General features: G+C 37.5%; 1 protein-coding gene across 1 annotated transcript in view; it reads left to right on the plus strand.

The window, feature by feature from the left end:
- Nucleotides 1-1,933: 1,933 nt before the first annotated feature.
- Nucleotides 1,934-24,341, plus strand: part of ARHGAP24 (Rho GTPase activating protein 24) — a 757,722-nt gene continuing 735,314 nt past the window's right edge. The window contains exon 1 of the mRNA XM_059375189.1: nucleotides 1,934-1,969. The gene's annotated coding sequence lies outside the window, so the exon portion shown is untranslated. The remainder of the gene's footprint in view (nucleotides 1,970-24,341) is intronic.

The following is a 24,341-nucleotide window of genomic DNA, read 5'->3' on the forward strand; positions in this document are numbered from 1 at the left end:
AAAATTTCCTAGTGCAAAGTTTCAAAGTTCCAAAGTTCAAAGTTTCCTATTTCCTCTCCAATTATCCAGAAGGACAAAGGAACATGGAGGATCTCAAGAGGGAGATTTTCCTGTGGTAGACATGGAAATGGTATATATTGCTTCTGCTCACAATCCGACGGTTAGAATCCAGTTGCATGGTCACTCTTAAGTACAGTGTAGCTGGAAGTGCTGTCACCTCTGCCTGGGAAGAGAAGGAAACTAGCTTGGAGTATTAGTATTGTCTGACACAGTGATATGTGTGAAAAGCATGGACTACTAATGAGAACCTAGCAGATGCACAATAAACATTCTCTCCTGTTTGCTTCTCTGGGCTCTTCCAAGCCTTAAATAAATACCAAAAAGAGTTTTATCTGCTGGGGATCAGACACGTGACATTAGATGGAATAGCTAAATCTTGCAGTCATGAAAAAATTCTTAGTTCTTGGGTCTTCTTGTCTGATAATTCTTGATATTCCCACAGCAACTTGCTTAGCACAGTGATACTGGTTCTTTGGCTATCAGAACTAGAGGTAATGTTAGAGGGATTCACTAAGTTTTTTTAAAAAAGATTTTATTTATTTATTTGACACAGAGAGAGAGCACAAGCAGGGGGAAGTATAGGCAGAGGAAGAGGGAGAAGCAGGCTCCCCAGCAAGCAGCACTCCGGGATCATGACCTGAGCCGAAGGCAGACGCCTAACCAACTGAGCCACCCAGGTGCCCCACATTCACTAAATGTTTTGTTGAATGCCTTGCTGAGTAAATATACCTCTCATGATTTTATAAAATATCATAACTGAATACATGTTGTACCCTTTTGTAACGCATGCACTAAAACATGAAGAAATATATGTAAAGACTGTTGCTTTGCTATCCAAGAATTGATATTTAACTTTTATGTACTATGGAAAATGTTTATATTTCTTTTTTTTTTTAAAGATTTTTTAAATTTATTTACTTGACAGACAGATCACAAGTAGGCAGAGAGGCAGGCAAAGAGAGAGAGAGGGGAGGAAGCAGGCTCTCCACGGAGCAGAGAGCCCGATGTGGGGCTCGATCCCAGGGCCCTGGGATCATGACCTGAGCCAAAGGCAGAGGCTTTAACCCACTGAGCCACCCAGGTGCCCCGGAAAATGTTTATATTTCTAACGTGAACTTAAAGCATTTTACAAAAATTTTCAATTTTATTTTCATTGTTATTGAGTAATTCCTTTAAATTTACACTATCATGGCATTGGATACATATGAAAGCTACTGATAATTTCTGCTGATTGAAATCAGGATTGTAAGAGTTTTTGCAAACATATAAAGATGGTTTTGATTCTGTTTCTTTTTTTTAACCTCTACTCAGGTAGTTGACCTTGGGCAACTTACATTACATATTTAGACCTCAATTATTTCATCCATAACACAGGACGAGGATAAACCTAGGGTTTATATCTATAATGAGTTTTAAGTGAGATGTAATATGTAAAACAATAAATACATTTTCAGGTATATAACAAATGCTCAGTATATGGCAACTTTTCCATTAATATTAATCGCGGTGGTGGCACTAGTGATAACGGGGATAATGATAATAATTTTCATAGACCAATAAACTATTAGCCAGGAAAGGTATATTTTTCCCAGAGACGCACTATAGATGTGAAATAGGAATGATGGTTAAACATCTTCTCTGTTAAAAGCCATCATCCCTAGAGAGCAAGCAGGGTGAGGTTGCTTCCTGTAATGCCCAGGGCAAGCTTTTGTTCTCACCTGAGTGTTTTGACATTGCGTAATTGGATAGTAAACAAATTATGTCACATGCTTGGCTTGTACTTTGGAATGATTTTGAAAAGCCACTAGAGGGTGCTACTTTGTTAGGAAAATAAAAGCACCTCCCAGCAGTAGCGTTCAGTCCGCCGCGGCCACGTCTGATGTTAGGGGCCAGAACTGAGCTCTCTGCTGTGAGTATCCGGATACAATTTATTCATTTATCGTTAATGTCTGAAGTAAATAGCAATAGTTTAGGTAAGCCACAAAAGTTGATTCAAATAAAATCCTAGTCTTTTCTTTCAGTCAAGGTTTATACCAATTCTGTATGGTAAAACTGTGAATATTTCTTACCAAACAAAATAGTGAGGCTGTATGACTTTCTCATGAGAGATACGCTGGCTTTGATACGTGTGTTGTGTTTTGACTAGATATCTGTTGCTTTAAGTTTGGTATAAGGATTTTCTTCTGTCCTTGGTAGTTTTTATTATAAGGATCTGTGAAGATCTTCTTGTATTATTTTTGGCCTCTGAAAAATACTATTTCAGTGATCCAAAGGTCACAAATATATTCAGGGGGGTGAGGTGCAGATAAACGAAGTGTGTGACCTTCATTTTCGTTACTCTGGGTTTAAAGTTAATGTTATGTTGGTGACAGGTTGTATGAAGTGTCAGCTCCAATTATGAATAAGAGCCTTCGTCTACAGTTCATATTCAGCAGCAAGTGCATCTTTGTGGAGCCAATTATCTAAGGACAGAACAGTCAGCACAGGGTTTGGTCAAAAGATTTCTGCAGATTAACTACTGTCCTTTCAACCAGCCATGAGGTAATGGTAGAGATGGAAGAAGATTGTCAGTCATTGGATGAGAGGAAGAAATACATGGGGAGACCTAAAAGAATTCTATTTCTCAAATAGAAGTGACCCTACACAATAGTTGGGGGTTTTTGGTGTGTACCTTTTTGATCCTGATAGAAGAGTGAGCTTCCTGAAGGATGTTTTCCCACTACTTATTACTTCTAAAATATGAGTGGAAGAAAGGGTTTTAGATTTGGCTTGCACAAGTCAAAGGAACAACTAAAAAGTTTCAGACAAAATTATCTAGAAGAGCCCAGCTCCTCAGGTCTTCTGAGATCCCCTTAGTCAAGGAAGCTATTTAACAGCCTGGACTGGATTTGATGATTAAATGGAACATAGTCAGGGGACTGGCTTATGGGGTGTGTGTGTGTGTGTGTGTGTGTGTAATAATCTGGACACATACTCTTCCTTATGACTTCAAGGGGTCACATCAGTCAAGAACTTAGTCTTATCCTATTTTAATTTTTTGTGTTAATGCAGCTTCTTTAGCTTGTTTATCTTTTGGAACAGTTTTTGTTGAGTTAGGAGGTTATTGGGGATAGTGAGGGAGAAGTTAGGAATCTCTGACTATTATTCACCATTGAGATATTTTTAGTTCCATACTTCAAACCCTGTACAAAGAATTGGAGACTAGCAACAGTTGGATGGCACTAAACTATGAAACAGATTTTTTCCATCTTCTTCGTTAATGTAGATCATGTCTTTCTTTTCATTCTAGTTTATTTGAAGATAAGAATAAAATAGAATGGGGTTATCTCATTGTCCATATTAGGGGAGTAAAGAAACTCTAATTTACCTTTCTCTGGATATCAGAAAGGTAATTGTCAAGACTGGGCTGAGTTTTTACTCAGAAAAATATTTTTGTTTTAATTTTCCAGCTGTATGAGTGCATGGATTACAGAAAATAATGTTGAATTAGAAGGAAGGTGGAGTTTTTAAGCCCTCTGAGTCTGATCTGCCAGTCCTAGTTGTGACTAAATGGCTTTACACTGAGTAAACCACGGACATAACTAAGATTTAGTGGTTGTTTTTTCTGTTTGTTTGTTTGTTTGTTTGTTTTTAAGATTTTACTTATTTATTTGTCAGGGAGAGAGAGTGCACAAGCAGGGGGAGCAACAGGCAGAGGGAGAAGCAGACTCTCCCCTGGGCAGGGAGCCTGATGTGGGACTCGATCCCACATCCCTGGAATCATGACCTGAGCCAAAGGCAGATGCTGAACCAACTGAGCACCCAGGCGTCCCCCAAAAGATAGTTTCCTATCTTCTCATGTACTATACAGCATCACAGCCAACACCCCACAGCTGTGCTCTTGCTTCTGCTTGCTTCCTAACTTTTATGTGACCCAACTGCTGCTTTAAGGAACATTGTATTGTTGGTCTCTTAAACTTAGGTGCTCAAATAATTGCATGGGATTCCCTTTACAGACTTAAAACCAGAGTGGATGTGAAATTGGAAAGACTATGCTTGAAGCTCTCATTTTTCATTCAGATGCTCTCATTTGAAATGTAGCTTCCTTTGGTATGACTCATTGGCTCTCGGTTTATCACTCACTGGAGTGAATATTGTCAGGGAGTCCTCTTACTTTCCCTTGTTTATCCTTAAGGAAGCCCAGTGAGGGTCAGGGTTGGTTTCCTTGCCTAGATAATAATGTATATGTGTACACATGTATACTTAGTCTTACCCATATGTGTGGGATAAGATAGATGGACAACAGGTCAAAATTCTGCTTTAAGTTTTATGATTGATAAAATTAGTGTTGTAGAATATGACTTGGGGATGTGGCAACAATAGGCCCTTAATACCAAACTCCATTTGAAAGCAGGGTGTGAGCATATATTCTCAGAGAAGGTGGCTTTCTTGAGGATGTGGGGAAAGCCGAGTTCCACTTAGCTAGTTCCTCTCCTAAACTCATCAGTCTGCTAACTGACTCTAAGTTTCCCGGGTGAAAAATCTTAGAAAAACCCCATTATAGAAGGGTGAGGGGAGGACAGAATATTCCCGATCTCCGACCCCCCCCCCCCGCCAGTACCTCAAAATATTCTCCATGGGTCTGTTTTCTTACTTTGTGGAGCTTAAGCATTAAGCTTATAGAAAGCAGGATCTGTGCTATTGCCTTAGGGGAGAAAATCATAGCCCACCAAGACAGCCGGCTCCTACCATCATGAGGCCGTTGCCCTCACTGAGCTCTGACTTTCTGTGAATCTGCTTGGGACGCTGGTAGGAGGGACATCTTATTCCCCTAGAAGGTTCAAAAAGGTCAGTCTGTATTAAAGCTGAAATTTCTCTCCCCGTTCTAGTCCCAGTCCAAATTATTATTCGCCTACATTGCCCAGGTTTATTAGAAATTTTGCAATGATATCAAATGGCCACATGGAGGTACTCCAATAATAACTTCCAAAAAAACCCTGGACATCCTAAATTTAAATATAAATCTCTGCCCATTTAAAAATTCCTCAACGAAAATCAAAGTTCAAATTTAAACAGTACAATGAATTAAAACCCAGAATCAAATTATTTTACCTTTTTGGCTGCAAAGAAATTAGTGAAAAAAAAATCACCCTTGCCAATTTCTGATTCTCATCAGCCATTTCATGAAGACTGGAGAGGATAGTTTCCTTTAGCAGCTACAGCCTGGATTATTTCTCATGGAATGCGTGTAGTTCCTTTACAACTTCAGAAATGGCATTAATTCATTGCCAAGTTTCTGATGTACCTAATTTTTTTAAAAGGGGCTCATAAGATTATTATGGCACTCACCCCACTCCCACCAAATTGAGGAAAAAACCTAATCCCATTAGAGGCTTTTCCAGGGAAAAATGTGTTCTCTAAACTCAATATTGAGTGATGTTAAAGATTCTGGAAGAGGCTCCGTGAGATCTGAGAACAGGATAGACTGTCTTGATTTTGATCTGATTAGGATGCCACTCCATCTGTGCCCTGTTTTCAGAAAGCATGACTTGGAAACTTGAATTCAATTGGGAGAATTCACCTATAAATACATTACCTTTGGCCTTTGGGAATTACCGGATCTTGAGAGAAAAACCCATCTGTGAACAGGTTGCTACTGTTAAAAAAAGATGTTTGAGACACGCTGGCCCAGCTACTGAACTGACAAGAGTTTCTGCAGTCTTATTGGGCATGCTATTGGGTCTTTTGTTGGGGCATGCTAATGGTGATTTCATGTGGATTTTGTCCAGTGACACGTCCCTGCTCTCTCTGTGAGAAGTTGGGTGATTCCCCTGCTCTTGCTAGGAAATTGCTTAGCCCTAAAGACTCTTTCCCCTAGAGAAAGTTTGTTTCTTTTCTTTATCCGCATTGCAGCTGAGAACTATCTTCCTCAGATTTCTGAACTCACACTGGCATCCTTATTTCTTAAAGCTTGTATCTTTAGAGGAGTTTAGTGACAGGTATCTTTTTCTGTTCTTCAAGAAAATGTTAGCTGGCACAAAAAATTTAAAGCTAAGCCCTCAAACACGTGTGCCCCCAAAAGCACTCCTAAAACATAGACACTTGTGCACTTGAAGACAATGCCTACATACATGGTTGAGAAACACAGTAAAACCAACAAAAACTCTTTGGCCTGTTGTCGCCACACAGTAGGTAGTTCAAAGTCGTGCTGTAGCAGCCAGCTTCTGGAGGTCTTAGTGGCCCCTGTGACTTTATTTAAGGCCTGGGGAGTCCTGACTGTGTAAAAAGAGCCTCTCGCTGTATAAAAATAGCCACACACCTGTGGACGCGCCACCAAAAGCTGCAGTTTCCCACCAAATGCAAAATCCCATAGTGATGGATCTCCTGAAAGTCCAAAATCCAGACCTGCCACTCAGGCTGCGCTGATTATAAGCACAGCACACAACTGTTAAAACCAGTTGCGTGGGGGCAAGATAGGCCCCTGCAAACCACAAAAGTCAACAACTGACACAGCATGATCCCACCCAGTGCCTCAGAATTCAATGTTATTTTTGCTCCCTAAAATGCACACCACGCAGTATTCTATTTCTGAATATTCTGGGTGCAGGACAGCATATCCTAATACTCCCTTGATTTGAACTTCTGAATTGTGGGCAGAGGCAGAGTCTGCCCTCTAAACCATGGGATCTGGAGGAACAGAATGGAATACATTCTGTATTCAACTGGATCCCAGGGAGGGGCAGGCAGAAGGAACTGGACAACTCATATCCAGGTCTTTTCTGGAACTACCAATCAGGTAACTCACTCCACTTCATGCCCAAGAAACTATAGGTATTTAGAGCAATTCTCTCCTCATGGAAAGCAGAGGCGGGAGAAGTTCTATCCCCCCTTAACAGGACTTGATTGGATCGCCCCACTGTGGCTCCTTTGACAGCCTGTTCTTGAAACCCGTTTCACTCTCCAGAACCCAAACCAAACAAATAAACACAAAATGCTCTGTGTTCTGAGTAATTGAGAAGCTCAACAGTCGAATGGCTCAACTGATGCCTCATCAATTTCAGTTCCGTTGCAGAAGGCTTCTGCAGGTGCTTTACATATGTTAGCTGTAACTGATCTCTTCAAACACTCACTGTAACACATTCCTGGAAATGCTTGGTTAAGTCTCGTTTTCCCAAAGTAGGTTGGAAAGATTTCAAATAACACAAATGGAAAAAAAAAAAAAAAAAAGGAATGAATAGGAAAATGATTCACAGTGCACATTGGTATGGGGAGATGTAATTATATTAAGTTAAATGAGGTAATAGTTGTGAAAGCTCTTGGCAAACTTGAAAAATACCATATGAAGATAAAATTCTAGCTATTACACTCTGCGTGAATGGATTGCAATTTGAAGTCTACTGTGCCTATCATAAGAATTTTGGTAGGTACTTTGAAATCTAGTTCTGTTCTCTCTTAAAGACACACAAGCCTTAAGTAGTAAGTGATCTAAGTCTTAAGAGTCTATGATTACCAATTTAATGAATGGCCAAGTGGGACCAGAAGATAGTTTGGTTCTCTTAACAATTGGTGCCAGAAGCTGGTGTTTGCCTAGTTTTAGGTGAAATGCAAGCCACCGGCACATAAGACAGACCTTACAAAAATGAAAACCTGACCATAGAAACACGTTAGTAAAATCAACTCTAGATATGATGGAAAAAAGACACATATATTTTGGAACCTACAAGGAATTAATCCCCCTCTTTTGTTTCTTTTTCTTTATAATATAAGGAAATTGATTAGTAATAGCTTCTTAGAAAAAGAAATGATAAAACAATAATTCAAAAGGTGCTAATCTGTGTCCTCCTTCTACATGTATTTAGAGTATGTAGAAATTTTACCCAGAGGACTAATTAACACATGCTTTTTTGTCATTCAGTTTGAAAGTTTAGTTCAGTGATGCATTGTCTAATGTCTTAATGAAATACCCCATTCAATGAAAAAAACTTCTTTATGGAATTTACAAAGTACAGTAACTTCTGCTCTAGTGCTTTTGAAAACATGAAGTTGTTCTAACACAAGTGACTTATTAGAGAACTTTGAACTTGTCACAACACACATTTTGTCTTTGCTTCTGCTCAGTTTTGTTTGTGAGAAGATCTAGGTGAATGTAGTCAGTTGGAGCCAGTGAACCTAGCAGCTGCAGGAATTCACAGGAACACCCCTCTCCCCAGCCCTCCCCTATCTATCTGCTACCTTGTTCCCCGGGGTGTACTATAAGCCATACCCACCCATGTCTAAGTTTGAAATTTTCAGACCCATTTCAGATAATCCCTCTTCCATCATTTCACAACTCACAAGTTGCAACCCTTCTGCAAACTAAGGAGCTGTTTCAAGGTAAAGCAGAGTATTTATTGTGTATTTATGTATTTTGTAACCATTTCACATGTATAAAACTGCGTTACCATTTTTTAAATTAGGATCCTACCTTCTTAAAAAATGTGTCACTGATGAAATATCTGAGTGTTATGTCCCTAACTTCACTTTTTCACAAACCCTGTAGTTTTTATTGTGCAGTTTTGCATAGCATGGACATTTTAAGGAATGTAAATGTTGTGTTCCAGCAGAACTGATGAAATTTAAAATTCAGTTTTTCATTTTTATTTATATTTTGGAGTGCCAAGTAGTATAATCCTGTATTTATCCTCTTCCCCATCCCCCCAACCTTTTTTGGACAGTGCTGTTAGTTTGTAGCAAGATTGCTACAAAACGTCTGCTGGCTAGTTTCTGTGGGAAGCAGGCCAGTTTGGATTTACCTGGACTTGAACAATTTCTTGCAGTTACATATCTTGAATCCAGACAGAAAACTGCAGTTGTCTTTAGCCTTAGAAATATTGATTGATGGCAGTCATGCATCCTTGTTTGGCAGTCAAAAACTTCCATATATAATAGCTAATAGATACACATATGAAATATACATACGGTAAAAACATTTTCCCCATGATTCTATTTTTGTTTTGTGCCTCTGTCTCAGACCAGGTGACTAATGTCACATTTCTGGCATATGCTTTTACAATGATGTTTACTGTTGTATTTGTCTTTAGAAACCTCTTTTTTTTCTTTAACTTTATTAAGGTGTAATTGACAAATACAATTTTAAGAGATTTAAAGCGTATGTTGTGATGATTTTATATATGTATACGTTGTAAAAGGATTCCTCCCATCTAGTTAATTACCACATTCATCACTTCACATATTTATCTTTTTTTTTTAGAAACTCCTCTGCTTTTGTATACCTCTTATCCCATTCGTCATGTGTCAGACCCTATGCACAACCACACTGCATGAAACATAAATTATAGAACAAAATGTTCAATGATGTGAGGGGAATATACTACCTATTCATAAGAGCTAAAAAGAGATATTAATGTTTATTAACTTCCTTCTGTGTTCCAGAAAGTTGGCTACCTTGTTCACTGATAATGTATTTCATCCAATCATCACAATATCTTTTATAGCTTATACCTTTTTTTTTTTTTTGAGAGAAAGAGAGCATGCATGCGTGTATGTGTGTGTTGTGGGGGGAGAGGCAGAGGGAGAGGGAGAGAGAGAATCTCAAGCAGGCTCTACACTCAGTGTGGAGCCAATATGGGGCTCGATTTCACAACCCTGAGATCATGACCTGAGCAAAAATCAATAATCAGGCACTTAACCCACTGAGCCACCCACATGCCCCTTTTACTCCCCATTTTAACAGATGAAGAAACTGAAGCTCATGGAAGGTCATTAGCTGTTCCGTATCGAGTGACATTAGAGTCATGTGTTGGTTCAGGTTTTCTGATATGTGAACACAAAGATGAGATTAAATTTGCAAGAGGTTTATTGAGAGAATGGCTATGAAGGATAAAGGGAGGGAGCGGGAGAGTCTTCAGACAATAGTGCCAGTCTGACACTTGGGAAAGGAGAGAAAAGGAAACAGGTCTTAGTAGGAAAAGCCTCAAATTTCATGGAGTTCTGAGACAGTCTCAGCCAGGTCAGTGCATTAGGGAATCCTGGAGCAAAGGATGCCCATTACAAGAGTCCCGCATTGGGTGAAAATGGCCCAGTACTCCAGGAGTACTCTGGTACTCCTGCTGTATTCCATCACTGGTTGGAAGCATCCTACAGGGAGCATGGATGCTGTGAGCTCCAGCGGGGGGGGAACAGCAAGAGGCTTCCAGTCAACTCCCATCTTACGAAAGGCTTCTCTACAGGGAGACTTGAGCAGTGCACCACAATGGCCACCCAGAGTCATGATTCAAGACAAGATCTGCTTGAGTCCAAAGTTCTCTACAGGGTTAGTGGCAGGAGTTGTTTCTCACCAATTGAAATAACACCCTTTGTCATCTCCAAATAATATAACTTCAGTAAATGTATGAGGTTGATAAGCAGACACAGCTTCAGGACAGGTTTCTAAGTCTCTTTGCTTTCACCAGCCTGCTTCATCCAAGTTTATCCTAAAGAGAAATTTTCTAGTAGCCACTTAAAAGCCAAGGACAGAGAAGCAGTTTTCTGGAGCAGTGGTTCTTAGTCTTGGGGCACATTAGGTGATAGTTAACATTTGCTATGGCCAGTCTGCACCTCCAATCAATGAAATCAGAATCACTCCAGGGAGCCTAGGCATCATTATTTTTAAAGACTCCCAGGTGATTTCAATGTGCATCCATGGTTAAAAGCTACTGTTTAAAGGATATCCACGTGGCATAAAATAATAGATATATATAAAGCATATGTATCTTTGAACATTCTGCTAAGTACCCCATCTCTCTACCAGTCCCACTCATACCTAACTAGTTCAAGAATGTTCCCAGAGGCCATCAAGCTTAATTTTTTTTTTTTTTTTTGGTGATAGAAATCCTATACAAGATTTTCCTATACCTAATTTATGTTTGTGTTCACATTTCTGTTTTTACCATATTTTAATTTGAGCACATCTGCATATTTTTACTAAAGCACAAATTATGGGGTACCTGGGTGGCTCAGGCCGTTAAGCATCTCCCTTCAGCTCAGGTCATGACCCCAGGGTCCTGGGATTGAGCCTCGAGTTGGGCTCATTCTCCTTCTGGTCCCTGCTCATGCTCTCTCTTTTTCTCACTCTCTCTCTATTTCAAATAAATAAAATCTTAAAAAATGGCAAAAGCTATGATACAAATTATAACAGAGTCCTGGTTTCCTGGCTACACTCAGCAGTGTGGCTTTTGGAAATCCCTAGAACTCTGGGGGAATTCTGGAGGTAGAGACAGAGAGAAGAGCTTCTGTCTTCATGAGGAAAAGAACATTACCATGTTTCCCAAAATGTGAAAGAGAAACTAGAAGAGACTTAAAAGTGTGGACTGAGCTGGGTGGACTTCAGATTGGGTGTTTTATTTATAATCCTATTTTTATCTTAAATGAATATCAAGAAGGTAATATGTTCACTGTAAAACTTTGGGAAAATACAATGTAAATAAATGAACATAATATGTTTAATATTAATATTGGTTGTTTATTCAGAACTCTAAACTGGTCAGTATATTTGCCTACAGTAAGCTCTATTCTTTTTAGATTAGGATGGACTGATGAAGGTGTAGCCATTGGTGTCTGACTTCCATTGCAGTTTTAATTTTCCTTGTTATCAAGAGAAAACAAAAGCCCAAACCCAGAGTATCTACCCCTTTGTAGTGGTGGGCCGAGAATGGAGGTGGAACGGTGGAAATATCTGGAAATAGGCAATGGGGGGGAGGTGAAGGGTTTGTAGGAAAGTTAACAACAATAACAAAACTAAATGAAAATTGATTTTTAAAATCATCGCCATACGCTGAACTAAAGTAATGTCAATGATGAAATACTCCTGCCTAAAAATATATCTATTTATTTATATTTATAAATATATTCTTTATTTATAAATAAATATGTATTTTTTTCTTGGTCCAAATCCTGAATTTCTTGTTATCATGTTTTTATGTTTATCCTTTAGTAATACTAGCATTGTATTCTGTGTTGTAGTCTTCATGGAATATTCCCATTTACACAGCTGGCCTCTGACATATGTGAAATTAGCTACATCCCTTGTTTCCAGAGTTTCCTTGTGAAGGTTTGACTTTTTTCTAACTTGCTTGGAGCATGGCTTGTCTCCAGCCCCTGGGAGAATACATATTCCAGCATTTAAGTAATAGATTGTAAAGAAACAGTGATGGCACAGCCAGTGTAAAGATAACGAACTGGAACTTGAATTATTTAAACTTTGTAATTCTTTGTGACAATTTGGAGTTTTTATTTGCATATAAAGTATAAACACTAAAATAGTGCAGACTGAGAGATGGGGTATTTTTGTTTGTCAATGGCAAATTTTAGTTCTTACATGAAAGATTTTATTGATTTCAAATAATGTCTTCAAAATTGAAATTTGCTCTCTTTTTATATTTGTAAATTGTTTTAAAACTGAAGAACGAATCAAGGAAATACAACATTGCATCAGTGTGATTTAGTAGGTGTAGACATTTTAGTTTTATGAACATTCACTTAAACGGGCATGATTATATATTCACAAATTTTTTTTTAAAGATTTTATTTATTTATTTGACAGATCACAAGCAGGCAGAGAAGCAGGCAGAGAGAGAGGAGGAAGCAGGCTCCCCGCTGAGCAGAGAGCCCGATGCGGGGTTTGATCCCAGGACCCTGGGATCATGACCTGAGCCGAAGGCAGAGGCTTTAACCCACTGAGCCACCCAGGCGCCCCTATATTCACAAAATTGAATAAAAAGAAAAGTTGGCTGTCTTTGTGTCTTTTCTGGCTGTTACTCATTCTATTTCATGACTATTACCAAAACTAATTTTGTTGTAGAAAGTAGAGGATTGTTGAAAAATGCCCTCCTCTTAGTGCCAAATAATCCAGGTGTGACAGAGCCCTACTGCTTTTGCCAAAACAGTTGAAAGTCACTGCAGTGGGACTCAGACTTTTTCCTTTATGGTGCCCATTCCCCATTCTCCGTTCTGCTCTCTTGCTTTGCTTGCTCCCTCGCATCCAGTCTCCGATGGCAGGAAACGTCTCCCAGAAAACGTAGGAAGAAGTCCTAATTGTATTGACAGTTCTGGTTTTCCTGGGTTGTCAAAGAGACTTAAAGTAATCCTGTCTCAGACCTGGTCAACGATTAGTAGAGAAAGCCTGAAGAGATCAGTGGGATAGATTTGTCTGAAGCTAGGGGAAGTGTGATGGGTATTCTACTGAGAAAGATAATCTGATTTGGGCTGTCCAAAGAAGATGGGACAGATTAAATGGTCACTACACTATGAGTTCTGCACAGCAGCGATGTTCAAACATTTCTTTGCTCTTTACTTGGTAAGCAAAGCTGACAACTTGTTTTTGAAGTGTATAGTTGAGGGAGAAGGGAAACAATGGGTCTCCACAGATTTAGAGTACAGCATGGAAGTGAAGAAGTATAAGATTGGAGGGGCTTTTGCATACCTGTACTTCTGTTTCTGAATAGAATGGCATCAAAGCCCTCTTGGAGAGATATGAATAAAGATGCAGTCTTTCGTTTATAAATGTTAATGCAGAGACTTGGGAGTTGTTCTGGGTTCTCATTTCATTTCTGTACTAATAAATGCATGAATAAATAGGACAAACTACATACAATTTAGTTAAAAATGGAAGGGCAGGGCACTAGGATCTAGACAAGACACCCTTTCAAAGGCCCACCCTCCCTTTTTTTTTTTTTAAAGATTTTATTTATTTACTTGACAGACAGAGACCACAAGTAGGCAGAGAAGCAGGCAGAGAGAGGGGGGTGGGAAGCAGTCTCCCTGCCAAGCAGAGAGCCTGATGCGGGACTCGATCGGAGGACCCTGAGATCATGACCTGAGCTGAAGGCAGATGCTTAACCCACTGAGCCACCCAGGTGCCCACTCCCCCCTACCTTTTAAAGGTTAATTTATTTATTTGGTAATCGCTACACCCACAATCTTGATCCTGAGATCAAGAGTCACACGCTTTTTGGACTAAACCAGCCATGAGTCTCTCAAACTTTTAGTGACGTCTTAAAGACTGACTCAAGCTTGAAATGTACTACAACAAGATAGTCTGATTCCTTTTTGTGGCAATATCTTCAACTAAAACACATCACTTTTAGGACTCAAATGCTTACAATACATTCCAAATGGAAATAATTAGTATTTTTTTTAAGATATTTATTTATTTATTTATTTGACAGAGAGAGAGAAAGAGAGAGAGAGAGATCGATCCCAAGTAGGCAGAGAGGCAGGCAGAGGGAGAGGGGGAAACAGGCTTCCCGCTAAGCAGAGAGTCTGATGCAGCGACTCTGAGACCATGACCTGAACCGAAGGTAGAGGCTTAACCCACTGAGCCATTCAGGTATCCCAATAATTAGTATTGTTAAGATGATCAGTATCAGTTTAATGATTACATGTATTTTAGTTTCTTGAATTTTATTAATTTAGCTATCCTTCAAATATATAAAAAGTTAAGAGAATATAGCAATTATCCCTGTCCCCAGCAGTCAGTTTTACACAATTTCAGTATTTTGCCATTTTCCCCTAAAACTCTTGTGAAGATCAAAACAGGATGGTAACCGTTGAATCTCTGCTAACTTTCTAATCCTGTTTCCCTTCTTTCTCTCTTTCTCTGAGGATAACCACCATCCTGTATTTTGTGATAATCATTGTCATGTATGATGGAGGTCACGATCTGCTGAGGTCCAAGCTCTGTAGACCATGACGTTAGTTCTGCTCGTGATTTCACATTTCAAGCCTATAGAAATTATAATCAGACACCTGTTAGGCATAGACACTTCCAGTCCTCCTGTTATAACTTCTCTTTGGGACTCTGAGCCATTCTTTTTAGCCACAGACACTGCTGCATTGGCCAGCTCTCTTTGGAAGAGTCAAACAACCTTCATGCAGGTGTGACTAAATAACACTCATCATCCTGTCTGTCATCTCTAGCGTCTTCATCCTGATTGGAGCTGGCACGGGATGCTATGGCCCCACGCATGTACAACCTGCAAGTGTGGGGTTGGGGGGTAAGGGAGTTTGGAGGAGAGCTAAAGATTTGTGTAGCGAAGCTTTAACCAATGGGAGATGGGAGCCTGTCGATAAAGTCTGCCTTTCTTCCATGGGTCAGAAAGTCTTTCATATAACGCCTCAGAAGACAGTTTTAGGAGATAATCAGTCATTCTTAGTACCTTGAACTGGTTTTACTTTCTTCCTTTTTTCCTTCATTTTTGCTCCCTGGGATTGTATTACCTAATGAAGTAGTAAGTCTTCGCTCAAGGCCTTGCTTTCTAGGGACTCCAGATATTTATCTTGTTTTAGTTCTGTCTCTTTAGCATTATCTTTCCGTATTTTATCCATCATTGCTATGTGTTTAGAGCAGGGGTGGTATATCTTGCTGTTTCATCTTGACTGGAAGTCCTTGATTCTGTATTTGCAGGTTTTCTTGCAGAAGGGCGTTAGCATTATTTTCTTATTTGCCAAGAAAATTTTAGCATTGCTTATTCATACATTTCCTATATGTATAAAACAATTTGAATAAATTTATAGCAGAAAGCCTGACATGGAAGAGGAACAAGATGAATATTAGTTGCATTCCTATACTTTTTTCTAAAATGTTATTCCCAAAGGTCCCAGAAACTGCACAATAATTTCTATGCTTTGTACCTATTTCTACCACCTTTGGTACCTAATGTTGGATATTTGGGTTTTTTTTTCTCTCCCATATCTATCCATCTTGCAAGACTATGAATTTGAGGGCAAGAATTGTGTCTTGTTCATCTTTGCAAATAGCATCGAGCCTGGACCAATTTGTTCTCAGTTAATGAATGTGGAATGGATGTGACATTTGGTGTGTATGTAAACAAGCATAAACATTTTGTGTATTTATATGTAATTCTCTTGACTTCTTCCCTGAACATAGAAGACTATCAGTAGATGGTCAGCAGTTCACTGTTGTGATGGCGTGTGTGTTTCCTGCTAAGTGCAGATGTTTGAGCAAATATACTTGCTGATGTGATAGTTTGTCTGGAAAAGGGAATACTCGGCAAATAGCGTACTTTCAGTAAGTCAAGACATAATTCATAATGAGGATTATATAATATCATGAGACAAGTGTCTCATTAGCAATAAAAGCTATTAATGTCACTCTTCTTAATGAAGGACTGAAATAGCATCGCTCGTTAGAATAGAAAGGGCAGGAGTGATGCAATCGACACTGTGTGTGGAGAGTTAGTGAATGAATGATTGGATGTTAGCCGTGAAAAAAAAAGTCACAATCCTAAATGACTCCAAGGTTTAAAATTTGGATGATCTTAAATAGGGCTATGTCATTTTATGAGACAGAGAAATAGGGAAAAAAGAAAGATGTTTAAGGAAAGTGGATGAACTTTGTTTTTATGGCTTTAGTACTAAAGAATATACATTCTTTTAAGAATTAATTCATTCAATTTATATTGAACACCTGTTGTTACCAGACATTATGGTGAACTCTGAGCACACAAATGAAATTGTCTGTCAGACATTCCCTTAAAGAATTCTGTGTCAACAAATATTCAGGTGGCTCAAATGTAAATGGAGTAACAATTCTGTTAGATTCAGTAATAGGAATTTTAAATGGCAACAAGGGTACAAAATTGGAGATGAAATTTAATAAAAACAAATTTGTATGGAAAAACCTGAAGTCTGTTAATAGTGTGACCTGGCTACCTCCCAAATGTATTCTTAAGGTGTATTAATGCAGATATACAATAAAACAAAGATGGCGTACACGTTTGTAAAATAAATAGATGTATAAATGAGAATCCATTGTAAACTTTTCAGGTCACATCTAAAGTATCGTGTTCAATTCTGGGTGTTATATTTTAAGCACCAGTCAACCAGAAAAGTTTAATCCTATGTCAAGTCAAGAGAGTTGAAGGACTTAGTTACAGTTAGGAGAAAGATTGCTTTGAAGTGTGCAGTTCCCATGTTAAAACTGAGCCCTTATTTAGCAACACTAGGGAAGAAGACTTGATATATCATGAAATGTAATGGTCTAATAATGGGGGCTATCCTGTGTGAATTAGAGCTGTTCACAGTAAGGCTGGACAAAGGAGAAGTAGCAGAAGGCAGTCCTGTTAATGGCAGTGGACTTTATTTATTGCTTGCATAAGGTTTGCAGGTATGTATTAAATGTTCTAGCAACAAATCATCTCTTTTATTCTAAATATAAAGGAAAAAGAAACAAAGTGTTGTTATATATATATACATATATGTATATATTATATATATGTATATATATATTATATATATGTATATATATATAATCAACTTAAAGACTAAAACAGGAGGAAGTAGATTCATAAGATGGCTTTGTGCTCCAATGCTCTGGACATTTTCTTAGGCTATGGGGTTACATCCTTACCGGAAAAGAAAATAAAGAGAATATTAATTTACAAAGTTGGCTGTAGAAAAGGTTATTATGGTTGCATACAGATAAAAAGGTCACATTTAAAGAGTCTTCAGTCCTGAAATGTTAAAGAAAAAAACCCCATAGAATTCCTTTAATAAGATTCTGTTAGGAGAACAGGTGGAATGTATATTTTAACTCTTTCTATCCCAGTTGAATTTATTCCAGTGTATTTAGCAAAACTAAACAAATGTCTGTAGGCAGGTCCTACTGATGTTGCAGTTGTTAATAGTTATTCATTTGTCTATTCATTTATTTATCAAACATTTACCAAGGGGCTACTAAAGACCAGGATATAAGGAATAAACACAAAAGTTATGCCTGCAATAAAACTGAAACTGCAGGAAGGGAGACAGGAAATAAATAAATGATTGTCAGGCAGTGCACTAGGTCATATGTCAGAGGTGGTGGGAGCCCTCATGAGGTTCATCAACTTTGCATGAATCTAAGTGTGATTTACTGAATTGCTCTTGAAGTCTGACGTTTGGATGGAGGATGGAGGAAAAGACATGCCAGCCTAAGAAAGCAATGTGTACAATACACCAATACACGAGACTACAAGTCTAAGTGTGTTCAGGGCTCTGTAAATAATTCAATATAACAACACCAACAACAGCGATACCTAATAATTATTTTGTGTTTATTATTTCCAAGGTACCAGTCTAAACACATTATATGTACTAACTGATCGAATCTTCATTGCATTCTTGAACAGTCTGGCTCTAAAATCTCCACCTTTAAGTTCCATGTTACAGATTTTTGAAGAGATGGCTGGAGCGTTGATGAACTATTGTTTTTGACAGAATGGGAAATTAAATCCCTTAAAACTAAGTGACCAGTGATCGTTGGAACTCAAGGGTGTAGCTGGAATATTGACATGCTTACATGTACATAGTTATAAAAACTTTGGAAAAGAGCTTTCTACTTATTGTCTTATAAAATCGCATTGGTTCAACATTTGTTCAGACACGACAGTTTCACTCCTGGGTCTATTTCCTGGAATTACTCTTGAACATGTGCCCAGGGAGACAAGGAAAAGGATGTTCATGGCAGCATCTTTGTAACAGCACATACACACAAAGCAAACACCTAAGTGTTTGTTATCAGCAGGAACAGTAGGAGAGACAGAAACTTTGTAGTAAATGTACAGCTGACCCTTGAACAAGGGGGGCAGGTGGGTGGGTTAGGTTCTCTAACCTCCCACACAGTTGAAATTTTTTACTTTCTCAACACTTAGCTACTAAGAGCCTGTTGTTGACTGGAAGACTTAACTGGTAACATGAATGGTAGATTAACATATAGTTTTTATGCTATATGTATTACATACTTTATTCTTACTAGAAAGTAAAATAGAGAAAAGAAAATGTTGTAAGACAACCATAAGGGAGAAAAATACATTTATAGTACTGTACACGTATTTATTGAAAAAAATCTGTGTTTAACTGGACCCATACAGTTCAAATCTGTGTTGTTCAAGGGTCAACTGTACATAGTAGAATACTATGGCAATAAAAATGAAGGAGTTACAGTGCCAGTCTGGATAAATGTCAGGAAGGTTATCCTGAGTAAAAAATGTACATTTCAGAAAGATGAAAGAACACATTTGTGTAAAAGCTTAAAATGTGCTAAAATAAGTGACATATTGCTTAGAGTACAAACATGTATGGTAAAATGATAAGAAAGGCAGGCAGTGACTTTTAAAAATTCAAAATAGTGATCCCTCTAAAATGAGGACAGGGAATGAAATATGGAAGGTAGATGTTGCAGTATGTTCAGATCACACTGTTGTATATTCTTCTTAACTTCATACCTTAGATGTATTAGAAATTGGGTTTTTTTTTGGTATCTACTCAATGATTATCACATTTCATTAATTTTTAGGCCTGGTTTTTCATATTTAATACATCTGAAGTTGAGTTGAATCTTAAAATTCACAGTATTGTGCAAATATAATGGCCAGCATTTTTCTTTCTTCGTTTATAGAAAATAATGCAGTGCCTTATAATTGAGGGCATTGGAGATCATAAGAAATATAGTGAGGAAAATAATACTCTGAATAATTTTAATAAATGTTCTTGAGACTATGTAGAGAATATGTAGAAGAATGGAAGGGTATGAGACTGCAGTGGTATTTGGGGCCAGACTGTAGAAGAGGTTGCATGCCATTGCTGAAATTGTTCTTCCCATAAGAAATGGGAGCTATTGATGTTTTTTTATGAAGGAAAAAAATCACATGATACTCATACATGACTTCTTCAAAATTTAATTATGACATTGTGTAGACCTGATCCTTTTCATACATGCTTCAATTTTCAAACAATAAATATTAACCTTAAAAAAACCCCAGTGAACTTGGATAACAATGAATGCAACATTGGTTTTAAAAAATAATACAGATCCTGTGTGGGGAGGCTGGACTTCCACTCCCATCTGACAGCAAGTAAGTGTCCCTCTCTTTCCTTCTGAGGCCGTATCAGAGGAGGACTAGTGAAGTCATGACTTTCATCATTGCCCAGAAGTAATGAGGTCACCTCTATTGCAGTGCTAAGGTAGACCATATGGGATGCTGGAACTCCCCCTCTGCCTAGCAGTAATGAGGAGCCTTCCTCCTCCCCCTTAATGTCAGTTAATGCTGAGTGAGGCACATGGATGTGTGCCTCCACCTGGCAATAATAAGGCAATGTCTCCTCACCCCCCACCCCCCAACCCCTTGCCAAGCTAAAGCAGAAAGTTTAAATAAGATTCAGAGTTTTGTAATATTATTAAAATATTTAAGTTTAAGTTAAAAAAAAAAACTACACTCAGCATATTAAAAGCCAAGAAGATCTCAAAGTAAATGAAAGAAGACAATCAATAAATATTAATACTGAGATGACAGAGTTGTTGAATTGTCCGACAAAGTTACTATGATAGAATATTTTAACAAGCAATTATAAACAAATCTGAAACTAATGAAAAATACAGAAAACCTTAACCACCAAAAAAAAAAATAAAATAAAAAAATAGAAGATATAAAGAACCAAGTGGAAATTTTAGGAATGAAAAATACGATAACTGATCAAAACAAAACAAAACTCAGTGGATGGGTTCAACATCAGAATGGAGGGGACAGAGGAATGAACCAGTGAACTAGAATATAGAACAGTAGAAATTATATAATCTGAACAAGAGAGAGCCTGGACCAAAAAAACCCAAAAGACAAAAACAAAACAAAAAAAATAGTCAATCAAACAAACTGAGCCTTGGATATCTGTGGGACTCCAACAAAATTCCCAACATTTCTATCTTGAGAGTTACAGAAGGAGAGCAGAAAGAGGGTGAGCTTGAAAAAATAACCAAGGAAATCATAGCTGAAACTTGCTAAATTTAGCGAGAGGCATAGACCTATAGATTCAAGAAGCTGGAGTGAATCCTCAAAAGCATAAAACCAAAAAAATCCACACATGTATTAAGATACATCATAATTAAACTTCTGAAAACTAAAGGCAATGAATAATTTTGAAAGTAGCCAAAGTAAAATGGCACCTTATCTATAGGGGAAAAAAAAAAGAGAAATGCAACAATTCAGAAGACAGTGGATTTGTCACCACAAACCACAGAGGCCAAAGGAAGTGGCATAATATTTTTCAGGTGGTGATAGAAGAGAAATTTCAGCACCAAATTGTATACCCAGAAAAAAAAAAAAACCCATTCTGAGGAGGAAATCAAGACATTCTCACGTGAAAGCAAACTAAGAGAATTTGTCACCAGCAGATCTACCTTAAAAGAATGGCTTAAAGAAGTTCTCTGAAGGGCACCTGGGTGGCTCAGTGGGTTAAGCCTCTGCCCTCGGCTCAGGTCGTGATCCCAGGGTCCTGGGATCAAGCCCCGCATCGGGCTCACTGTCAGCAGGGAGCCTGCTTCCCCCTCTCTCTCTGCCTGCCTCTCTTCCTACTTGTGATCTCTCTCTATCTCTCTGTCAAATAAATAAATAAAATCTTTAAAAAAAAAAGTTCTCTGAAGAGAAAGGAAAGGATGAAATAAGGAACCATAAAAGATCATACAGGAATAAAGCACATGATGAGCAAGAACATTGTTAAGTACAATAGACTGTCCTTTTGTCTTTTCTAAATTATGTTTATGATTGAAGCAAAAGTTATAACACTGATATGATTCTGATTATATGTAGCAGAAATACTTAAAATAATTATGAGGGGCAACAAAGGAATGCAAATGTGGATAATATTTCTATACTTTACTTAAACAGATAATGATAACACCAGTAGACTGTGATAAGCTATGCATAAATAAAAGTATCTAGAGGAAACCAGTAAAAGCATATATAAAAATATACACTCAAAAACACTATGGACAAATCAAAATAGAATAAAAAAAATTGAAATAACCAATGGAACTTTATGAAGAAGTGAACATAGAATTTAAACCAGGGAGAACAGTCAACAAAAAAATAAAATGGTAGACCAAATCCCTAAGATTTCAGTCATTATGGTAAATTATGGTAAATATACCAGTTAAAAGAGACATTAGTTAAAATGGGTTAAAATTACAAATGTGTGTGCTGTTTCACTTCAAATTTATGATATAGGAATAAACACTTCGTATATATGACATAGAAAGGCTGAAAGTAAAAGAAAGAAAAGATACATCATGAAAAATATTAATCAAAGGAGAACAGGAATAACTATATTAGTATCAGTTAGAATAGACCTTAGAACAAAGAAAATTATTAGAAACTGAGAGTCTATCCACTTGAAAGATATAGCAAACAATAGAGCTGCAAATTAGAGTTAAAAACTGATAGAACTGAAAGGAGAAATAGACAAATTCACCATTGTGAGTGGTGACTTCAAGACCCTGTCTTGCAATAGTTGATAGAGAAGATGGGACAGAAAGTCATCAGAGCTATAGAACTCAATAACAGTATCACCTAAGAGAATCTAATTGACACTGATAGAACACTTCATTCAGGAACAGTAGAATATACATTTTTTTCAAGTGCCCATGGAACATTCACTAAGATAGACAATAACTTGGTCATAAAACAAACTTCAACAAATTTAAAATAATTGAAATCATGCAGAGTGTATTCTCTAACCAAAATAAAACCAAATGGAAAGATATTAGGAAAATCTCCAAACCCTTGAAAACTAAATAACATACTTCTAAATAATCCATGGGTCACAGAAGAAGACCTCAAAGGAGGTAGAAAAAGCACACTGAAGTGAATGAAAATGAAAACACAGCATATCAAAATTTTTTAAAGCAGTGTTAAAAGGGCAATTTATAGCACTAAAAGCAGATGTTAGAAAAGGGGAAAAGTCCAGATCAATAATTTAATATCTCCTATCAAGAACCTGGAAAATAAGAGCAAATAAACCCAAAGCAAGAAGAAAAAAAAAATAAAAGCAGAAATGATTGAAATTAAAAATGGAAAAGCAATAGAGAAAATGAATGAAAATAAAAGTTAATTCAATAAAATTTGTACAAATGTAGCAGGACGGACAAAAATAAAGGAAAGGCAACAAAAATCACCAATTTCAGAAATGAATAAAAGGAGAAATGCCAGGTTATAATGATGTTACATTACGGTAAAGGCAGAGACGCAAGAGAATACCAAGGAACCACAGTCCATATGCACGGACATCCAAATGCTGTAGCAGCATTTGTTAAAATAGCACATGTCCTCCATTGAATTTCTTTTGCATCTTTTTAAAAAATTCGTTGGTTGTATTTGTGTGTTTCTATTTTTGGGTCTCTATTCTTTGACCCTTGGTCCTCTTCTGGTTGTTTCTTGATACTACCCTGGACTTAAATGAACATCTCACAGATAGTAATGGTTAAAAAGATAAATAAAAGGGTCATAAAGGAAAATATCTACCTTTGGAAAAGACGGGTGATTTATTTTCTAGACATTGTTTCTGTTCTCTTCGCTATGTCTTATGTAAAATGCCTTGCAGATGTTGAGGGTCTTGTACGCCTTGTTTAATAAGAACACTGATTCTATAAGAAGCTTTCTGTGTTGAGGATGTGGGTATTAGACATCAAAAGGCATATTGCTCTTCCAAGAGATGCTTCTGATGGGTTAGAATAGTTAGTTCTTACAATCCACAAAATCAGAAGACCTTGAGGGGAAAGGAGAAGCACTAGAGATATTTTGTTCTCCATCTAAAACCAGGAGACCTGACATTTTCCTGGCACACTCAGCTCCCATCTACTTCAGTAGGAGTGCTATCTGAACTAAGTTCAATGAATGTGAAAAAATAATATTGTATGTGTGAAGGCCTTCTGGAGCCCTGCCTTTGACTCAAGAGTTTTTTCCTCTCATTCCCATAGAATGACCCTTTCCTTTTCTTGGAACTAAAAAAAAAAAAAAAAAAGTATTTTTTGAAACTAGTTTTGCTGAAAAGGTATTTTCAAATATTTTTCTTTAGAAGGTCTAAATCATTTTATAAATAGGTGAGATGAAAAACATGTCTGAACTGGATTGATAGATGATGTTTAAGTTCCTGAGTGATTCATTTTTATCTTTGGTATCTTTAAAAAAATCTTTTTATCTTTGGTAATTAAATTACATGAACATTTTGGCCAGGGGATTTCATGCCCTGACTTTTAATGTTTGCTAGTACATGATAAACCATGGTCAGAGACTCCTGTGCTGTTTTCCACTGTGGTTAAATACCCACACAAGGAACAGAAATCCTATGTTTCTAGATAGACAAGTAAGGTAGATAGATGGCTCTGTTGGTTTTGCCCAAGTTCCTTTCACTTGTGTACTTGACAAGGAGATAAAAATTGACAGCTTCTATACTTAAATAAAACAAATCTAACAATACAATATGTTTTATGTCTT

Source organism: Mustela nigripes, chromosome 1, assembly GCF_022355385.1.
Source record: "Mustela nigripes isolate SB6536 chromosome 1, MUSNIG.SB6536, whole genome shotgun sequence".
Lineage (NCBI taxonomy): Eukaryota > Metazoa > Chordata > Mammalia > Carnivora > Mustelidae > Mustela > Mustela nigripes.